The sequence below is a fragment of the Tympanuchus pallidicinctus genome, unplaced genomic scaffold, assembly GCF_026119805.1.
Source record: "Tympanuchus pallidicinctus isolate F22 unplaced genomic scaffold, pur_lepc_1.0 scaffold22, whole genome shotgun sequence".
NCBI classification, from domain to species: domain Eukaryota; kingdom Metazoa; phylum Chordata; class Aves; order Galliformes; family Phasianidae; genus Tympanuchus; species Tympanuchus pallidicinctus.
In genome coordinates this window covers 2,940,318-2,958,903 of record NW_026294739.1, presented here as the reverse complement: position 1 = coordinate 2,958,903, position 18,586 = coordinate 2,940,318, and the positions used below count along the sequence as shown (strand labels likewise).

Here is an 18,586-nt window from a genome sequence, read left to right as displayed (position 1 = left end):
TACCACAGAACCTCAGGGACAGAGAGCTTTAAAAACAGAAACAGCATAAAACCAAGGGATGTGCTGCTGTATGAAACAGCAGCTGAGACTGCCTGCACTTGGCCTTGCAGGCTTCCACTTTAATTGCAGCACATGGGAGTGCATTAATAACAATGTCAGAAAGCCCAGCACCCACTTCATTTATTTTGACGAAGGCTTTCTCTGCCCTCATCTTCACTGACTACACGTGTCAGAGGAAGGTCAAAATGGCTAAATTTTCTCCTGCACTGTACAAAGAGGCCTGGAGAACAGCAGTAAATTTAGCCCTTTCCATTTTCACTGTGGCTGAAGAAAGTGCGGAAGGAATTTATTACCATCACGTTGACTCTGGCATAACCTGGCTGCTTTTATCAACGTTGCTTAATTTAAGAGATAAAACCAGAGCTCCTTTTTGCCTGAGATTAAAAAGATCCATCAACTCGAAGATAGCAGCTAGATTTCAAGGAAAAATAAAGTGTGGGAACACATATGTGAGCAGAAGACTTGAGCACCTCTCCCAGCACGGTTATCTCAATACAGGCTGTACTGCAGTGCTCGTGCACCAGGAAATGGAGACAGAGTCAGATGTTAAACAAACCAAGTACCTTATTAACGACACTAAACTTGTCCTTTACTCAGCAGCGTTGAGTAAACACGTTAGTTTAATAGAAATGTAATTATATGTTAAGTGCAAATGTTCTGGAGAAACAGTATCTTCTGATTTGATAAGACAACATGCAGACAAATAATGCTAGCTGGCAAATTTACAACAAAGTAAAAAAGCTGCACTTCTCTCACACTTATGTAGCATCACACACACGTAGCTCATGTACACATAGCCATAATGCAATCCAACATTGTTCAATAAATCCACTCAATGTATAAACATAGGAAAAATATACACCATAAGAATAGAATTGTTATATTCAGGAAGCTGGGGAAAACGCTGCAACAATCCAATGTGATACTTCAGCTATTAAAGCTACCAAACTAAATGACAGCATAATGTGCTCTGGTAACCAAAATGGATTTTCTTCATAGCAGAACTTAATAGAAGGCAGACACACTGTGGCCATCAGTCCGGATGCTCCAAAGCAGGCTGCAGACCGGCACTGTGAGATCCCAGATCAGGGAGCCCTAAAGTGTTGTTCTTAGAAAGCTAATCAAGGAGCAGTGGCTGTGTAAATCAGCTCTAAGAGCATCAGGTCTCAGGCAGATATTGATGGAGCAGCCCACTTCACCATTAAGTGAAGGCTGTCAGATCCCAGCAGCAATACTTCACACCCCGCTGAAGCAAAACAGCTCCCAACACAGCAAAATGAAGCATCCAAAAAAGTCTGTGTCCATCTACCAACCAAGCTGTCAAATTCACTGCCCCAGTGTTGACAGCAGCTATAAATTCAATGTGGGGACGAGTCTGATGGATCTTCCTCTAGGAAATTTGGTGTTTGTCTCAGGCTGTTACACTACTGGTACCATAAATCAGTTGTGTCTACTACGATTCCAGTTTATAACATGAAATCCTTAAGATCTCCAAAAACAATCTCTAGTGATGGCTAGGATAGCTCCCCTTGGCTGAAGAGAATAACCAGTGCCCTGCAGACAGCATCAGTAGCAGCAATGGACTGTCTAAGGGTTTATGCAGCTTTCCTTCATAACTTTAGTACCCACTGGGCTTGAGAGCTCCCCCAAAAATGGACTCACCCATCCAGCACTGGAAATGTTCTCTCTGCCAGAGAAAGTACGGATGGATGGCAATGGACTCTGGCGGGACAGCACCATCCAGTTTGTGAGACTTTGCCCCATGTTCAGATTGTTCATATTTAGTCAAGGCTTACATTAAATTGGTAACAAATGCTTCTCTCAGGGAGAAAAGAATTTAGTCCAAAAACACTGAGGCAATTCCTACAAGGCCACAGGTGATACCGTTAGGGACAGAAAGACAAAGGACAGAAACTAACCAGGACCTATGTCTGTGCAAGGTCTTATTCTTAGGACAGAAGCATGCTGCTGTCTCACTCACATGAAAAAATGGGCATAAATCCACAGCTTCATCAAAACTGAGTGGTTATCCCATATCTAATTTCAAGTAAGTCTTAGAGCACCTGCACAGGCTGGAGGGTAACACGTGCCCTACTCCCTCCCAGCAAAGTTTCTTGATAAATGCAGATACTCCCAGTGCTCTGCCCCCACACACAAGCTGCAAACCTCCTCTCCTAGGAGACAGTAACATGGCACCAGTGCTCAGCCACCCTTGGCTGAGGCCACTCTGCAGAAGCACGGCTCACAGCTCTCCAGTCCTAATGCCCTATCTGCAGCAATCAGCCATCCTTTGAGGCAGTCAAGCAGGAACAAAGTGCTGACACCTCCTGCTGCAGTGACAGCTCTGAACACAGCATGCCCTGGTACTCCCAGGGGAGGAGGCCAGAGAAGTACTGCCTCCTGTGCCCTATCCTACAGGAGGGATGCAATCAGAACACACAGCAGATCCAGCTTGCAGGCCATCTGGCTAACCACAGTGCTGCCTCTGATCAGCCTCCTCTGATCAAGAGGAGGCTTAGAGCCAAGAATCACTACCAACTGTTTTAATGGAAACATCTCCAAATATTTCTCCAGCTACTGTTGAAAATTCATACCCTAACAAGGCCAGAACAGCAACGAGGACCAATGGAGATCTCTCCCTACCACAGCACCGTGAGAAGATCCTGTGCTGAGAAAAGCTGCTGGGGTTGTGATAGCAGGTAAGAAACTAGCTGGTCAACCACAAGCAAGAAATTGGAGCACTCAAAGCAGACAGTATCAGAATGCCAGCACTACCTGGTATTTACCTAATGACTCATGCAGAGAAGAATCCATTCATTCAGGCGTACTGACCTACGGTCAGTGAACAGGTAGCAGGAGAGCTTATGAAATGACTGGAAGCTCAGCTCTTCCTGACCTCGGAGAACAAAGAAGCTTTGTAGCAAGAAAAACATCCTTTCAGTCTCTTTCCTCACTGTTGCACAATCTTTCTCCAGAGATGAAAACTGCACTTTCTACCAAGATGCAAAAGCAGAAGACACAGAGCACAAGGAAGACCAGGTGTTTCTGTTGATCTACATAAACACAAAAGTACAGATCACACCAGAATAAATATTTCCAAGTTTCCTAGGTTCCCAGTTCTCTAGGTTTTTCTAGCAATAGGACTCACAGATAACATTTTACCTTCTAAACATCTTTCGTGCATGCACAAACAGCATCAGGCGTAATTACTGACTTCTGCAATCACTCAAATGTCACAACAATTTTTTTAATGTTCAGATATTAATATACAGACAGTTATTGGTGCAGAATTCACAGTTCAAACTTAAAAGATCCTTCCCTCCAAAAATAACTGAAGATCATTATACAAATACAGAACTATTCACAGCCTCCTTACACGAAAGGGATGCATAATGTGGAAAGTAACGAGGACACTCCAAGTTCAATGATTAGTGTAGTTTGAAAGTGTAGGCTGGAAAAAACAGTCTATATAGATACATACACACACACACACACACAAAACATATGCAAAGGACTCAAGGCTTCTTTTATACCCTTATTAAAGTGATAGTAAAGTTTAAATCACCATGTTTTAAATCTTAACTGTTTGTGACTTCTCCTATTTTGATTTCTGTTACTAGAGTTAAAGGATTTTAAAATATCACTGTACAGTCACTGCCTACAGCCCTAAGGGGCTGAGCACAGAAATAACATTAAAAAATACCACAAGCTCTACAAAATGAGATGGGTTTCATTTCATTGAAGCACTGTGTTCTTTACTTTGGGGAAATTAATTTACCATCCTTGACAGCAGGCATTCTTCTTCAGCTGCTCTGATAACATCAATTGAGGTATGACTGCAACTGAATTTGAAGAAGCCTTATCTAATTTAATACATTCAGCAATCTGAAGTTTGTCTTGCAAACTTAACTTTCCCATCCTACAAGTAAAACGCCTCCCTCCCTCATCCTCCAAAAATTATCCATGCTCCACATAACAATCAGAAAGATCAACGGGGTGGAATGGTGATAGAGGAGGTGCAATGACAAAGGGATTAGCATGATGGAGAGGTGTCAAAAGGGAAAGTGCTCACCCGAGTCTGAGGATCAAGGCTCAGAGGGAAAACTTCACAAGGGAGGGATCTCCAACCAGAGATCCTTCCCCTATGGCAGTCAGCCCTTAAATGAGGTCTAAGAGAGGTGGAGCCAAGCCTTCACCTGTGCTCCCAGGGCTGACTGGGTTCTTTCCCCAGGTGTTCAACCAGCTGCTCAGGCCGTGACTCAACAGTTCCTATACACTCCATCTCCTTCACTAAGCACTCCATTTTCTTCAAGAGTTTGGAAATTAACAATAATTCACTGACATGGTAGAAAGTACACCTACCTCCCAGATATTTCTTCCAATGGCATAACACATCGCTTCACAAGCATGCCTCTATGGGCTGTGCCTTCCCACAGAAGCAGCTGCACACTATCTTTGGGATGACTGATGGTCAAGTTCCAAAACATCAAACAGCTCATCTGTCACAGGCAAAACCTACTCACCTTCAAGACATGCTAGTTTCCAGTAGAAACGCATCAGTAGGCTCATTTTGGAAGATGTAGTGGTCCATCAGTTTTTGTACTTATGTTTCTTTGCTGTTCCTCTCAGAAATGGTTATTCTGAAGATATAAAAAGAATCTCAATTTAAAATACAGCACACTCTCAGAAAATGATTCTGCATTACATAAACATCACATTTTTCTTGCTTTTTGCCAGGCACACCGAAAGGTCACCTGAAACCAACCTGATAGGTCCAGCTACTGAACAACTCGGCTGACTTATCTCAAAGGAAGCAGTAAGGACTCCTTGCTTTACCCCTGTGACCCTCACAGTTTACACATTTACTATCTGCTTTACAGTGGCATATTGAGAATTTACCCTGAAGGTTATGAATGGATATATGATTCTGTGAGTCTATAAGTGACTTTAAAGTCACGCTGGTGCCAGAACTGAGAATTACAGCATACTACTGATGGCCTCTTTTCACCTTGTCTGCCGCATTTTCATAGAATCATACAATGGTCTGAGTTGAAAAGGACCACAACGCTCATCTAGTTTCAACCCTATGCTATGTGCAGGGTGGCCAACCACCAGAGCAGGCTGCTCAGAGCCTCATCCTGGCCAGGGATGGGGCATCCACAACCTCCTTGGGCAACCTGTTTTACATAGCTTCTCTCCAGAGAAGGATCTGGGTGTCCTGGTGGCTAGCAGAGTGCTCATGTGGCCAAGAAGGCCTATGGGACCCCAGGGTGCGTAGCACAGAGTGTGCCCAGCGGGCTGAGGGAGGTTCTTCCCCACTGCTCTGCCCTGGTGAGGCCACAGCTGGAGCACTGTGCCCAGTTCTGGGCTCCCAGTGCCAGACAGACAGGAAAGTGCTGCACAGAGTCCAGTGGAGGGCAACAGGGATGTTCAGAGCTCCAGCGGTCCCTTCCAATCCCTACAACTTGTGCCATTTATTTGCTATGCTTGTGTTTATCCCCAAGTACTGACATCAAATTTCCCCACTTAATTCCACTTAGGTTTCCTCAATAATAGATTAGATTCCTTGGCCTCATTAGGGATGCTCAATTCCAATTGTGCAACGCAAGAAGAGCACTTCACCTGTTTGGGGTTTCAAGATTTTGATGTAGGTTTGGAAAAAGAGCCTGAAAACACAAAGTCAAAACATTCAGACTGTAAACACGCAAACACCACACTGGAAACAAATTCCATATCAAGCCTATTTTGCAACCAAAATAATTCAAATGCTAGCAAGAATCATTCCAATTCCATAAATGGTTCACTGTGAGATTAACCAAGGTCACGTTCTCTTACATTAAGATTTTTTTGAAGATTCCTCCCCTGAAAAGCCCCCCTCTAGGGCACCAACCACATTATGAAGTTCAGTGTTCCTGCACATCAGCACAAGCTACATCAAAGCGTGCTACAGCCTGCCAAGTGCTGGCTGTCCAAGGAGAGGCTGCATGACTTTAAGTGAGAGATATCCGCATCCAAGAGCCTCCTAGACCGTGTGAGAGCTGCAGCTGGATGTTCAGAGATAACTGCCAACTCATTAAAATCCAACATTAAAAGTTTATTAAATATGCAAGCATTAATGGAATTGGACTAGCAGCTATTTAGGCAGATAAAATTCAACACAGCGTGTCCTGCAGCTCCTGTTATCGCTATTATGTAGGCTGCCCTTTTGCAGTGTCCATGAAAGGTCACAGTGCTAGCCAAGGCAGTGAAACCCTCCATCTGTTCTAGTTTACTCAGGTCACATTCACAAGGTTCCCAGCAGCCAGAAGCCTAGGAAAAGACAGCTACTTCCCAACAACTCCAGCTTATCATGTGCTGCTACAACTAGATGCTGGAGATGCAACCTTCCCAAGAGCTTTTACCCCCTTTGGCCACAGCTGCTGGACAAGTCCCACACCTCTCAGCAGGCTCACAGGTAGGCAGGTTTGGTATGTATATCCCCAGCTTTCAGCTCTTTCTTCCAACTGCAGCATTAAGGTGAGAAGGAGAGACAAGATAGACTACAGATTGCCAGCCACTTAAAAGCAGCACTGCTGTCCCACCAGGAAACCCTTAGAGCACACAACACAAAGCCCTGCTTGGAGCTACTCATTTACAGCTATCCAGAAGCAAGCACCAGAGTCCTCCATGCAGATGGTAACCCCAGCACAGCTCCACGAAGTGCAGTTTCATTCCTGGATGACTCTGCAAAGTCTCAGTGTTTGGTGAGTAACTACACCAAGAACACAGAGGTTTGTTCTGAGTGATATCAGACTTGGAAGAGTTCTTCATCAAAACTCTCAGCATCATTTGATCTGGCCCAGGGGCCAAAGGGGCATACTTATCCCACAAAGCATAAACAAGCTCACGGAAGCCTCTAGTGCAACTCCAAGCAGCTCTGGCAATAGCCCTGCTCTCAGTAATGACTTCTAAGACTATCTGGAAGATTTAATCCCCTAATTAAACAAAAAACTCTTCTCTCAATACACAAGTGTGGTAAATCGCACCTTGGAGATGCAAAGTTTCTGAAGAAGACCATAATGAAATCTTCAGGAGCAATCAGGAGAAAGCATGACTTAACAGGAAAAAAAAAAAAAAAGGAGTATGAATTATTGTCACCTCTGTCAAAAGCACTGAGCTCAGTGAACACAAAAAGGGGACATCGGCCTTTTTGGCTGGGCAGGTTTCCTACCAGCATTTTTCCTGGTAACAGTGACAGTCCCTTACTGGAGAACACTGGTTTAAGGGTTTAGAACTATCTAGCACTCAGCCTGTGCAATCCAACACATTAATTCAAAATTTAACCTGTTTTTTGGTGCTGTAACCATACAGGTCTCCCACAAAACTGGCAGAAGGCCCCAGGATCTGTTGGCCAGGAGGGAATCTGACCCAACACAACACAACACATGATGCTTTGCAGAACCACAAGCAGCAGCAGCCTGTTTGGGCTCGGATGTACAAACCCCTGCAGCTGACTCTCTACTTGGTCACCTCACTGAGCTCCCAAACATAACTGTATTAAACCACTCCCATCAACAGTTTCTATTATTCCTCCCCAGCAGCTCTTGCCCCCAGGAGAAAACAATGGGTGATTGAACATAAAAATAATCTAGCTTGCAGCCAATACTTCCAAAGTCTTGTGATGAACAGGCTGCAGGAGGAGCCTCTCCTCACAAAAACACAACAAATCAGTTACCAGGCAGCACTACTTCCTCCCCTTACTGATAGGCAGGTACATCGAAACTACAGCTCATTTGCATTCCTCAAGTACAATAACCCATTAAAAAAGTACTACATTTGTAAGTGAATCAGGAAGGTCAAAGCGCTCTTAGTCATCCAGCTGCTATGTTAACCTTTGCTTAGGAAAGGATGAAAAGAAACCTCCCAGGCAGCCCCATGACTGAAAAAAACTTCTAAACATCCTCGCTCTGCCACTGAGCAATACCACAAAGAAAGTCTGGTTGTTATAAGGCAAACAGGCAGAAAACAAACGATGCTAAGGAAATCAGGCTGCTGCCTGCTGTGGTCCTTGGCACCGCCAGCATGGGAGCCCAATACCACTACTATCCCAGCAGTATTTAACCTCCTGGTGGATCTGAAGCCAGCAACAGAGCTGGATACCGGTGGGAAACGCTCTTCAGGAAACACTCCAGCAGTCCAGAGACAGGCACTGATAACTGAGGGAACACCACTGCTGTTAGTGCTAAGCTAACACAGCAGAGTCACTGAGCAAAGGCCCGAGCTGTGGCAGCCACGGTACCAGGCACCAACAAGACAGTGACTATGCAGCCTGACGAGTCGTGCCAGCACAGCCATCCAGAGCTGCAGATGCCAGGAGCAATGGCCTTTATCTGCAAGCTGATGGGCAAATCTGTTGAGCTAAGAAAAGAGTAGCCGCAGTTCACAAATCTGAAGAAGGGAACAAGATGTTTCCTGGCAAGACAAAAGGAGTAAAAAGAACGTTTTCTCACCCACTTGCTGCTTGCATTGCTGCTTTCCCCTTAGCTTGGCTCTGAAATCATACAGGCTGGCCACCTTCTCTGCTAAGGAAGCTCCAAAAATAGCACACACAGATGCAGAGGATTCCACTTTGGAACACACCATGGACAACGGTCTTTGTTCACTGCTCACACCACAGCAGTACACTCACACTTGGTAGATGAACACAAGGATAAACATGGGCCACATATGCAGAGAAAAAGATATCCAGACGTCAAAGATATCATAGATGTCATCCTCAGAGTCAGGGAATGAACGTCTATTAAAGCAGCCTGCAAGTGCTGGGGTACAGCTCAATAAGAGCCAGACAGGCTAAGGGAAAAACCAGCTTATGGGATAGTTTAGAAGGTGGTGGTTGTTTTTTTTTCACTAAATTGTCTGATGACTCATTAAAGAGAAATCTTTGTGATGTAACCGTTCAGTTAGACATGAGACTTAAACAGAGAACTCTCATAATCAGCTCTCCAAGTAATCCTCTGATCACCATCTGGAGTTCAATCTAAATCCTGATCTCAGTTACGCTAAGTGCCCGTGCAACTCTGAAACTAAGAATGTGCTATAAACACACCTGAAATGAACCATATCCTGACAGCAAGTTCACAGAGAGGTAAAAGAACAGGAATGCTAAAAAACTGAACTGCCTTTTGCTCCTCAAGCTCTTCACAGACATCTCTGCATTGCGGAACAGCCACAGACTGTGCCGGAGGCAACTCCAGTCCATCACACCTAGGGAGAGGTTTCAAAACAAGTAAGTAGAAAGGCAGGACTTATCAGAACAATGCTACAGCTAAAACAGAACGTTTCTTCTAGCAAGCAAAAACAACTAGCAGAGTTACCAAAAACATATGCAAGGAATCAGTTATTTTACAAGTAACACAAAACATCTTACCACTGCAGCGAGCAGAAACTCCTTCACCTGAAGCACCATAAAAAGCAGGGCTTTTCAGCTTTTCAGCTGTAGTTAGTTTTTTGATGGTGGGGTTTTTTTTCCCCTCCTAATTATCTGGAGATCCTATTCCCCATGGGGCAAACAAGGAAGACTGAGATGCCTCCTACCTACAAAGCCTCTTAGCTTGAGAAATGAGTTCTCTTGTATACAGTGCTTGGTGTCACATGCCTGGCTGCCCACAACAAAGCACTCAAGACTGAGACGTGTCACATTGCCGAGGAACACGTCTAATCTCATCAGTTCCAGAGGAATTCTCCTCTTTTCAAAGCAGTTTACCAATGACATTTTGGACCTCTGCAAGAAAGCCCACCACAGCAAGGAAAGAGGCATAGCATAAGCTGAAAACATCCAAGCAAGTATGCTTAGTTCATACTTGACAGCAAATGCTTACAAGAATAAGGATACTTTTTTTTCTTGGTTTGGTTGTTGTTGCTGTTTTCCAAATTACAATGTATATTAAAACCAAAAAGCTTTCTATGCTTTTGGAAGGAAGGAAGAGCCAGGGCCTCCTGACAGCTGGCTTACAGGCACACAGAGTTTCTTCCAGCTGAAGGTATGTTTAAGTATAAACAAGAGTTAGATCAGAAAGCCAACCAGACGTGACAAAGGCAGACTCATTTCCCCATGAGTGGAGGTAGAACCCAACTACCTGCTCACACCACGCAGCAGAGACTGCCAACAGTGGACACCGGCATACTAACGGATGCTTTACGACCACAATGCAAAAACAAACCAAAAAAGCTAACACCTTTTACATTCTTATTTCACACTCGTCTGGAAATGGTGTTTTAATTAATTTCTATCTAATTTGGACGTAAGGAGGCACTAGAGGCTGAGCCTCCTGGTGACAGTTAGCTGCTGGGAAGCACAGACTGCTCCAGTCTGGAGGGTGAGAGTTCTTCCTTGTCATTATCTTTGGCAAAGTACTTCCCTCCTGGCTGCAGCAACTGATGTTCATAAGGGTTTCACAAGACCAAAGTCCTGTGCACAAGTAAATATTTAACTTCAGTACTGTACTGTGGGGACCCACCTGGAGCTTTGGATATAGGAGCCTACTTACACTATCTTTTCTAGCCAACAATAATCAATGGCAATTTATCTTCTTTATGAGAAGTCGTAAAGATAAACTCCACAAGGACAGCAGTTAAGTTTTAGAGCTAATAATTTTAATAGAGGACCCAAAAGTGAATAATCCCAGGAAAGGAGATCTAAGCACTGTGATACGCACTCCAGAACAGGTTCAGGAGGAAGGGCAGAGGCCACAGTACAAAAGTCATTTACAACCTAAGCACACGGAGTTCTGGAAGCTCAGGAAAAAAAACATTTTACCACTGCAATCCTGCCATTAAACTTTGCCACCAAGTCTTACATAAAGTTCTTGGACTTCACGAGGCAAAGCATTTACTCCCCACTAAATATCTGGATAAAATCTACAAACTGCTGTACCACCACAGACTTAGAAATAATACGATTAGCATGGAGGCTGAGGTTTGTTTCCATGCAGAAAGTCTGCTCTTCGTCTTAGTGCAACACGTTTAGATCCCAGCAATATTCTTTGCATTCCTCCAACATAAATTACTGCTAATATCCTCACTCCAAGTAGAGATTCTGATGTATCCAACAGCTCTACAACCAAAATCCCAATCAAAAGCCATTCAGAGCAATTACCTGTTTACTCCATTCCCATTGTTTTACCACCTGTTTTCTTTATCTAAATGTGACTTATTTATTTTTTCTCATTTCTAATGTTCTGAACACCAGTTTCAGCAATGATTCTGGAACAACTATTAGTAATAATCACTACAGGTAAATTGCTTATACTTCTGCAATGCTGCACTTCCAGCCCTTCGCACTCTGATGCTAACGCAGTCCAGCCCCAAATGTAGAGCTTGCCAGGAAACAAACTAAAAACATCTACACTGCTTTTTGTGGGTCTCCAGGGGGCTGAGAATACTGGTCCACGATGAAATAAGCAGGCAGACAGCGCTGCACAGCTTACACTAAACCGAGCAGGACCCGAGGGAGCGGAGAACAAGATTTTCCAGTTTCAAGCAAGAAGAATAAGGAAAAGCAAAGCCAGGAGGGCAGCTCACCTGTCCAAGGAACCGCAGCCTCGGGCACGCTTTCAGAAGCTGCTGTAAAGCCTGGAATCCGAGCAGCGCCCAGCTGGGAAGGCCTGCCGCTCCTGCTTACACACAGCCTGTGCTCACTGCGCTTCCACCCAGCGCCGAGCGCTGCCAGCAGGGAGCCGGCCAGCCACGCAGGCACTCACATCGAGAGGCAATGAAAGGAGGTAACGGGAGGATGGGTAGGAGGTGCACAGAGCTGCCCTTCTCAGCCGCAACGTTACCTACAGCCTTCCCTCCTGACACTGTACCCTCACTGACAGGGTTACCAAGCAGTGTAAGCTTTCACAGCTCAAACAGAGCTGGAATTAGAACCAAACGCACCTCCGGATGACTGCTGAGAGCAGTATTTCTCTTTATTTTCCCTTTTTGCTTTGAGAACGAGACAGGAGTAAGGCCAGTACGACTAGAGGACAGAAGGAAGGAACACGGAGCAGTAAGGCGACCTCAGCACTGTCACGCAGCAGAACTCCCACGAGAGGGGAGGGCAATGGGTCCCACCCCACTTTCTCCTCACGTTTCTCTTCCTTTGCACTACGCTGCTCCATCCCCACCGATCGGGACCATAAAACCACTAAAACTACGGCAGGCGTTTGTTAAAACCGATGATGGCAGCACGGCACCGGAGCTGCGCGGAGATGTTCCGATGTGCCGACTGCCTCCGAAGCGTTCTGTCCAGACGGGATTACGCCACAGCGCTGTCTCAGCAATAATCCGCTTCGGGGCTGCCTGCAGACGTACCCAAACGCTTCTACCCGCCCGCTAAGAGGAGGCGGCGTTCGGCGGACGCCCCAAAGCCGCTGGCAGGCAGCGCCAGCCCGCACCCCCGGCTACCACCGCCATGTAACTTCAGCTCCTTCAATGCGCTAAACTTCTTTTTGTCGTGCGCGCCAACCTGGCAGCTACGGCCTTACAACGAGGCAGCTCCCGGCGCGCATCCCGGCTTCCCCCCCCGGCCCGGAGCAGCGCCTCAGCCGCCGCACGTCCTGCCCGCCGCCCGCCGCCCGCCCCCGCGCGCCCAGCCCGCCGCTACCTGCGCCGCTCCTGCCGGGCTCCCGCCGCGTTCCTGCCGCCCCGCCGCTTCCGGCCGCCGTGTTGACGCAGGCGCGGGGCGGGCGCTGAGGACGGCGGCTGAGGAGTCGGCAGCCCCCGGGGGGTGCGCCTCGGAGCTGGCGGAGAGGAGCCGAGCTCGGCGGGTGCCCCAATCCCGAGAACTAGGACGCCGGAATGAGGGACGGGCCCAGCTCCGCTCCAGAGCTGCCATTGGATGGCCGCGGTGGTTGTCGTGGGCAGAAGCGTGCCACCTGGGGCATTGCTCCTAGGATCCGCGATGGCTGTTTCCAGTCTTGCCCACTTACGGCAGAGAGCGATTTGTGCAGGTCATGGTTTATCTGCAGTGCAGCAGTGCATCGCAATCAGACCAGGACGGGCTGGGTTCCTCCACGCTGCCGTCAGCCTGGTCGTGGTACAAGCGGCTGCCTCACCTTGTGCCAGGGGAGGGAGGGAGGTCAGGTTGGGTGTTAGGAAACGTTCCTTCTCAGAAAGAGCTGCACAGGGAGGTGGGACAGTGAGCTGGAGGTGCACAGAGCTGTGGGGATGTGGCACTGAGGGACGTGGGCAGTGGGCATGGTGGGGTGGGCTGGGATTGGCCCTGGGGATCTGAGGGGTCTTTTCCAACCTGAATGATTCTTTGATTCCATAACCAAACATGTCTGCATCCAAATCTGTGAGAATTTGTGGCTGGTGAAGGTGAAGGACCAAGGAAGTTTGCTGCAGCAAACAACACCCAAGTGCCATTCTTCGCATCAATGTTGCTTTCCTTCCGAGCTTTCCTCTGCTCTGCGAGACTTAGCAATATCAGCCCAAATAGCCACATTGTTTGGGAATGGTGTTAAACTGAGACAGAGGAGGTTTAGGTTGGGTATTAGGAGGAAGTTTTTCAGCCAGAGGGTGGTGAGGCACTGGCACAGGTTGCCCGAGGAGGCTGTGGATGCCCCATCCCTGCAGGCATTCAAGGCCAGGCTGGATGTGGCTCTGGGCAGCCCGGTCTGGCAGTTGGTGACCCTGCACATAGCAGGGGATTGAAACTAGATGATCTCTGTGGTTCTTTTCAACCCAGGCCGTTCCATGATTCTATGATACGATCATTTTTTCAGCCAGTTCTCTCAAAACATGATGATGCAGCCTGCATGGCCAAGCTGGACATTCAGGTGTCCACCTTTCACAGGTGCTTTTAACATCGTACTTCACTAGCAGACAGACAAGTGCTTCGCTGGCAGTACTCCAACGGAGCATCCTGCAGTCTGGGCTGGAGAATAGAAATGTATTGATTACATACATCTTCTTAGCATCATTGCCAACACTTTCCATGCCTCTTTTAGAAATGGCTCTCTACGATTCCTTGCATTGTTTTTATTTCTAGTAAGGATATGAGTATTTACATCGCATCTGTGTATAAATTGCCTGGCATTCTTCATGCCCGATTCCTCAACTTATTCCGAATGGCTGGATTGTTTCACAGTGATTTCACACTTACAGCAAAACGCTGCATTAATCTGTGCATAGCTACATCAAATAAGGGAACTTGCTTGATTTTCTTCATCAGTGCTTTTCTACGATGCTTCCACTTCATGGTATTTTTGCTGGTCCATAAAGACCAGCAGTGGCATTGCTTCAATGCTGAGGGACTAAGATACACTGAAGGAGTTACTAACACTTTAGATTAGTCTTCTGAAAATATTCTGAATTTCCATTCTCACTTCAATTTTCTGCCTGTCAGACTTATGTAGGGCTATAGAATTGAGTAAGATCAGAAGGAAAAGATAGCTACTGAAGTCCATATTACAGTACAGTGGGATGGGGGCAAACATCTCCTGTTTGCTGACATCAGTTCTTTGGATCAAGCCCTACACTGTTTCTAGTGATATTGCTCACTGTAAATAGCCCATATAGTACAAAAAAAAAGGAAACAGGATCTGCGCGACAGCACCGAGTGCTTATGTTTGCTCATACAAAAAAGAAAATCTGCCAAACATTCCCCATTTTTATTCTCTCACCGGTGGAAAATGTAGTCATTGAGTCGACCATGGGGCGTTTTGCATGCTAAGCAACAAGGGCTGTTGCTGAAGGTCGCTGCGCTGGGCTGTTTTGTGGGATATAAACCCAAGGTCTGAGCCTGCAGAAGCAGTACCACAGCTCGCCAGGAGGTGTTGCTTTGAAACCATGCAAACATCAGAGCTTAAAAGCCACGAAGGAGGCTTGGATTATTAAAAGCAACTGACAGATAGGTTGTTCTGGCAGCGAGAACTCCAGATCTTTAATATGAAACGATGATTTTTATTTAAGACAAGTAAAATTCTAAAATGGTTTGTATGGGCAGAGCAGTACAGAGGGAAATAAATGCTGACCGGGGCACCAACCTGAAAGAAAATTCTGTAGCTTTGTATGTTGCTAACAAATATGTTACAGCAGGTGTGTGCATGTGGAAATGTGAATGGCTTTTTTTTTTTCTTTTTTCTTTTTTTTTTTCTTTTTTTTTGCAGGCTTTACTGTTAAAAAATGTTACATATTACAGCTTTGATGCATTGTGAAGCTTTGGATGGGTTCAGGAAGCCATGGCGCAGAGTAAAGCCTCTGTAAGACAATGAGCTGTGCTGTCCTGGGCTGTTCACACTGCACAGTCCAGAAGGAAGAAGCTGCTCATCTGGAAGGGCACGCAGTAGCAGGGACCCACTGGACAGACACTCAGCTCTGTACAGTCAAAGAGTGAAATTTAAACTCTAGGATAGAGTGTTTTACAGCCCTCAGTATCTTGTGGTATAGATGTAGTTCCCACCCCTGCCCTGCTCCAGCTGTGCCTTTCAAAGAGCTCCATGTACCAGCCCCAGGCTCTGAGCTCCAGATCTCTTCTAGGAAACAGTTTACAGAAGGACCTTACGGTCAGCAGAAAAGGTCACATCAAGGTGGACTCGGCCAAAGGAGCCTTTGAAAAGCGTTTGATGATCAGATGCTAACAAGTATTGTTTTTACCACAGGTAGAAGTGCTAGCCAGGAGCAGAGGACAGCGTACCAGACAGAAGATCACAGGAAGCAGTGGCTGATGAATTCAGCAGGCCCTCTGAGCCATTTCAGCAGCAGTACGTGTGGATTTAGATCTTGTTGTTTAGATCAGCTGCTGTCAAGATATTTTCAGAGCTCCTGCCCTCCTCAGTGGAGCAGTTTTACCACAACACACGAGCTTGTACAGTGCAGTTTCCATGTTCCTCAGAAGTAGTTTCAGCAGAAATTCACTGCTCCTTACAGCTGGCACTACATTACTTTTCAAATGCATTTGGGCTCAGAAATTGAAGTTTTGACCAACCAGGCTAATAACCACTTTTCAGTGATTTTTGTTCCATGTCTATAGCAAATCAAGCCATGTCCTCTGAAGTACCATTGTTCACAAGTATGCTGGAATAAATATTAACCTGAGCCTCCTGCAAAGCATTTGTATCATTCAGCACTTCAGCATTCAGCAGGCTGTTGGTCCCAGGAGGCTGCAGAATTGCCAGATCTGTGGTGCTCCAGCTCAAGAGGAAGCAGGATTCTCTTCCTTCTACCACAGCAAATGCTGAGGGGCTGGCAGACAGAGCACAACATTCATATTCATTTCAATCTGTCCTTTGATGAAGATCCCTCATTTCCATTTCTAGTAATGGGGTCTCTAAGGCATTGGCATTCTTCTTTGGAGCAGCTTTTTATTTCTCCAGAATTGCAACAAGTACATGGTGTATTTTCTGAGCATCATCCCCTACCACGTAGTCAAAAGACAGTAATCAAATGGATGACAAAATGTAATAACACTTACAGGAAGGTCTGCAACTATCTCAGTGCATCCTTCTCCTGCCAAAAGCAAGCTTTGGTTACTCAGTCTTCTTTACACATAATTGCAGGTTCTTCTGAAATGGCACTGACTGTTGCAGAGACAGATAAGATCAGGACTGTCCCCTTGCAGAGGATGAACAACATATGAGCTATTTTAGACATTGTATTAGCTTAATTTCTCTCTAGCTTTATTAGCAAGCCCTAGGCCTTTTGGCAGGCCTAGGGCTAAGAAAGCTGTCACCACGTCTCCTGGTTTTATAGTCAACAGCAGTTTTTCATGGAGGTGTATGCTGCCAGGCAATCTGGAGGCAAGAACCTGCTCCTTGGAAGCTCTGGATACTATACAAGTTCTTGCTGAATTTCTCAAAAGCTTGCAGAAAGAAATACATCTTGATTACATTTTGTCCATGTTAACTGTACTAGCAGCTCTGCAAACTCTCCACCCTCCCACAGCTACCTGTGCTCAGATATAGCAGAGCTCCATTGCCTTGGATCCAACTGCTGTGAAAATGGAAAACAACTAAGGTGTGAGAGAAAAGAAAAAAGGGGGGAAAAAGCCCAATCTGGGGCTGCCCATACACTGTCCATCCTTCATTGGTTTGGGCTTTTGAGTTTAAGCTCATGTCCTTGTAGTTGGTCCTTGAGTAACTCAGTGAAGTACAGATTAAACACTTTACAGAAAGCTCTGAAGACTTTAATTTCCTCTGCCATCTAAACTTAAACTTCCTTTTCTTGTTACCAAAATCTATTTACGTTTAAGAGGAACGTATTGCTTACAGCAACAAACCTTTAGCACTTATTGGAACCTTTCCACAAATCTATAAAGTTGCTGAGCCTTCTCTTTCTACAGACTGTTTTCTTCTGTGTTTATTCAAGCTCAGAAAGTCCCTGCTGTGCCACAACTATGGTGATTATGTTATTAAAGGACAAGTAAATTGGAGCTCTAAATTATAAACAGGAAGTACAACTAATTGGAGTGATCTTTGATTTTGGTCTGGTTAATAAAAAACCAACCAGTTCTCTCCCACAACTCCAAGGTGCAGTTCACAGCATTTTTGTAAACTCCCCAAATGCACTGTTTCACAAGGACATTGCAGGGCCTTATCCCTGGTTTTATCTTCAACACTGCTTACAAATAAAAGAATTCTGGTGTCCTGCTGCAATAACAACCGAACAAGAAAGGTGTTTTGAGCAAGATTGCTGATGATACTGAACTGGGAGGAGCCGTTGACCGTGTCGAGGGTAAAGAGGCCTTGCAGAGATCCAGGCAAATGGGAGAGCTGGGGAATCACCAACTGCATGGAGTTTAACACGAGCAAGTGCTGGATTCTGCACTAGGAAGGTACAGGCCTGGCTACACATGCAGGCTGGGGGATGAGACGCCACAGAGCAGTCCCACTGTACTTAAATCATCTTTCCACACAAACCCATCACGGCATCCAGCTATTTCCTTCCAATGATTTAAACTGCAGCACAAAGGTGGCTTTTTCAAAATCCCCTCACTCCCACATTATCCAGTGCCCATTTTAATGACACACGTGGGTGAATTCTTTGTACAATAACAAATAGCACACAGTAACAGCACAAACAGCAACCAAACAAGCACACTCAATGACAATTATCACATTTAATATTTACCTTGGGGGGGGGGGGTGGAGACTTTAACTTCTTACCCAAGTTCTCAGCCCTACCCTGCACAACCTTTATCACATCTGGCAGGCAAGGAACCAAAATAAACCAAAAGGGGGCATGAACCATCACCTGAATTGTTAGCCCCACCATGACAACTTTCATTACATCTGATGGGCAGGCAACTAAACTAAACCAAACCAGGGGACTCTAATCCCCCAGGGGTTTTAACCCCTTACTTGGGTTCTTAGCACTGTACTGTGCAACTTTCATTACATCCGACAGGCAGGCAACCCAAATAAAATAATAATAATAAAAGAATGCTTTAATACTCACTAATCAGTGGTCTTGTCAGGAGAGCTCTTCAGCCTGGGGATCAAGGCCCTCCCTAGAATACTTCAGTGCCAGATGATATTCTGTGAACTCAGGAACTGTCGAGGCT

The 18,586-nt window shown here is 45.8% G+C and overlaps 1 protein-coding gene across 6 annotated transcripts in view; it reads right to left on the bottom strand.

The window, feature by feature from the left end:
- The window catches only part of MAP3K13 (mitogen-activated protein kinase kinase kinase 13), a 63,555-nt gene extending 50,696 nt beyond the window's left edge, over window positions 1–12,859 (bottom strand). The window contains exons 1-2 of one of the 6 annotated variants that reach the window (XM_052687286.1): window positions 12,686–12,859; window positions 4,584–4,700 (exon numbers count right to left, since the gene is read on the bottom strand). The gene's annotated coding sequence lies outside the window, so the exon portion shown is untranslated. Of the gene's footprint in view, window positions 1–4,132; window positions 4,216–4,583; window positions 4,701–5,682; window positions 6,817–11,619; window positions 11,939–12,685 lie in introns of those variants that run through there. The other 5 variants (XM_052687292.1, XM_052687285.1, XM_052687294.1 and 2 more) reach the window with 5 other exon arrangements.
- Window positions 12,860–18,586: the final 5,727 nt, after the last annotated feature.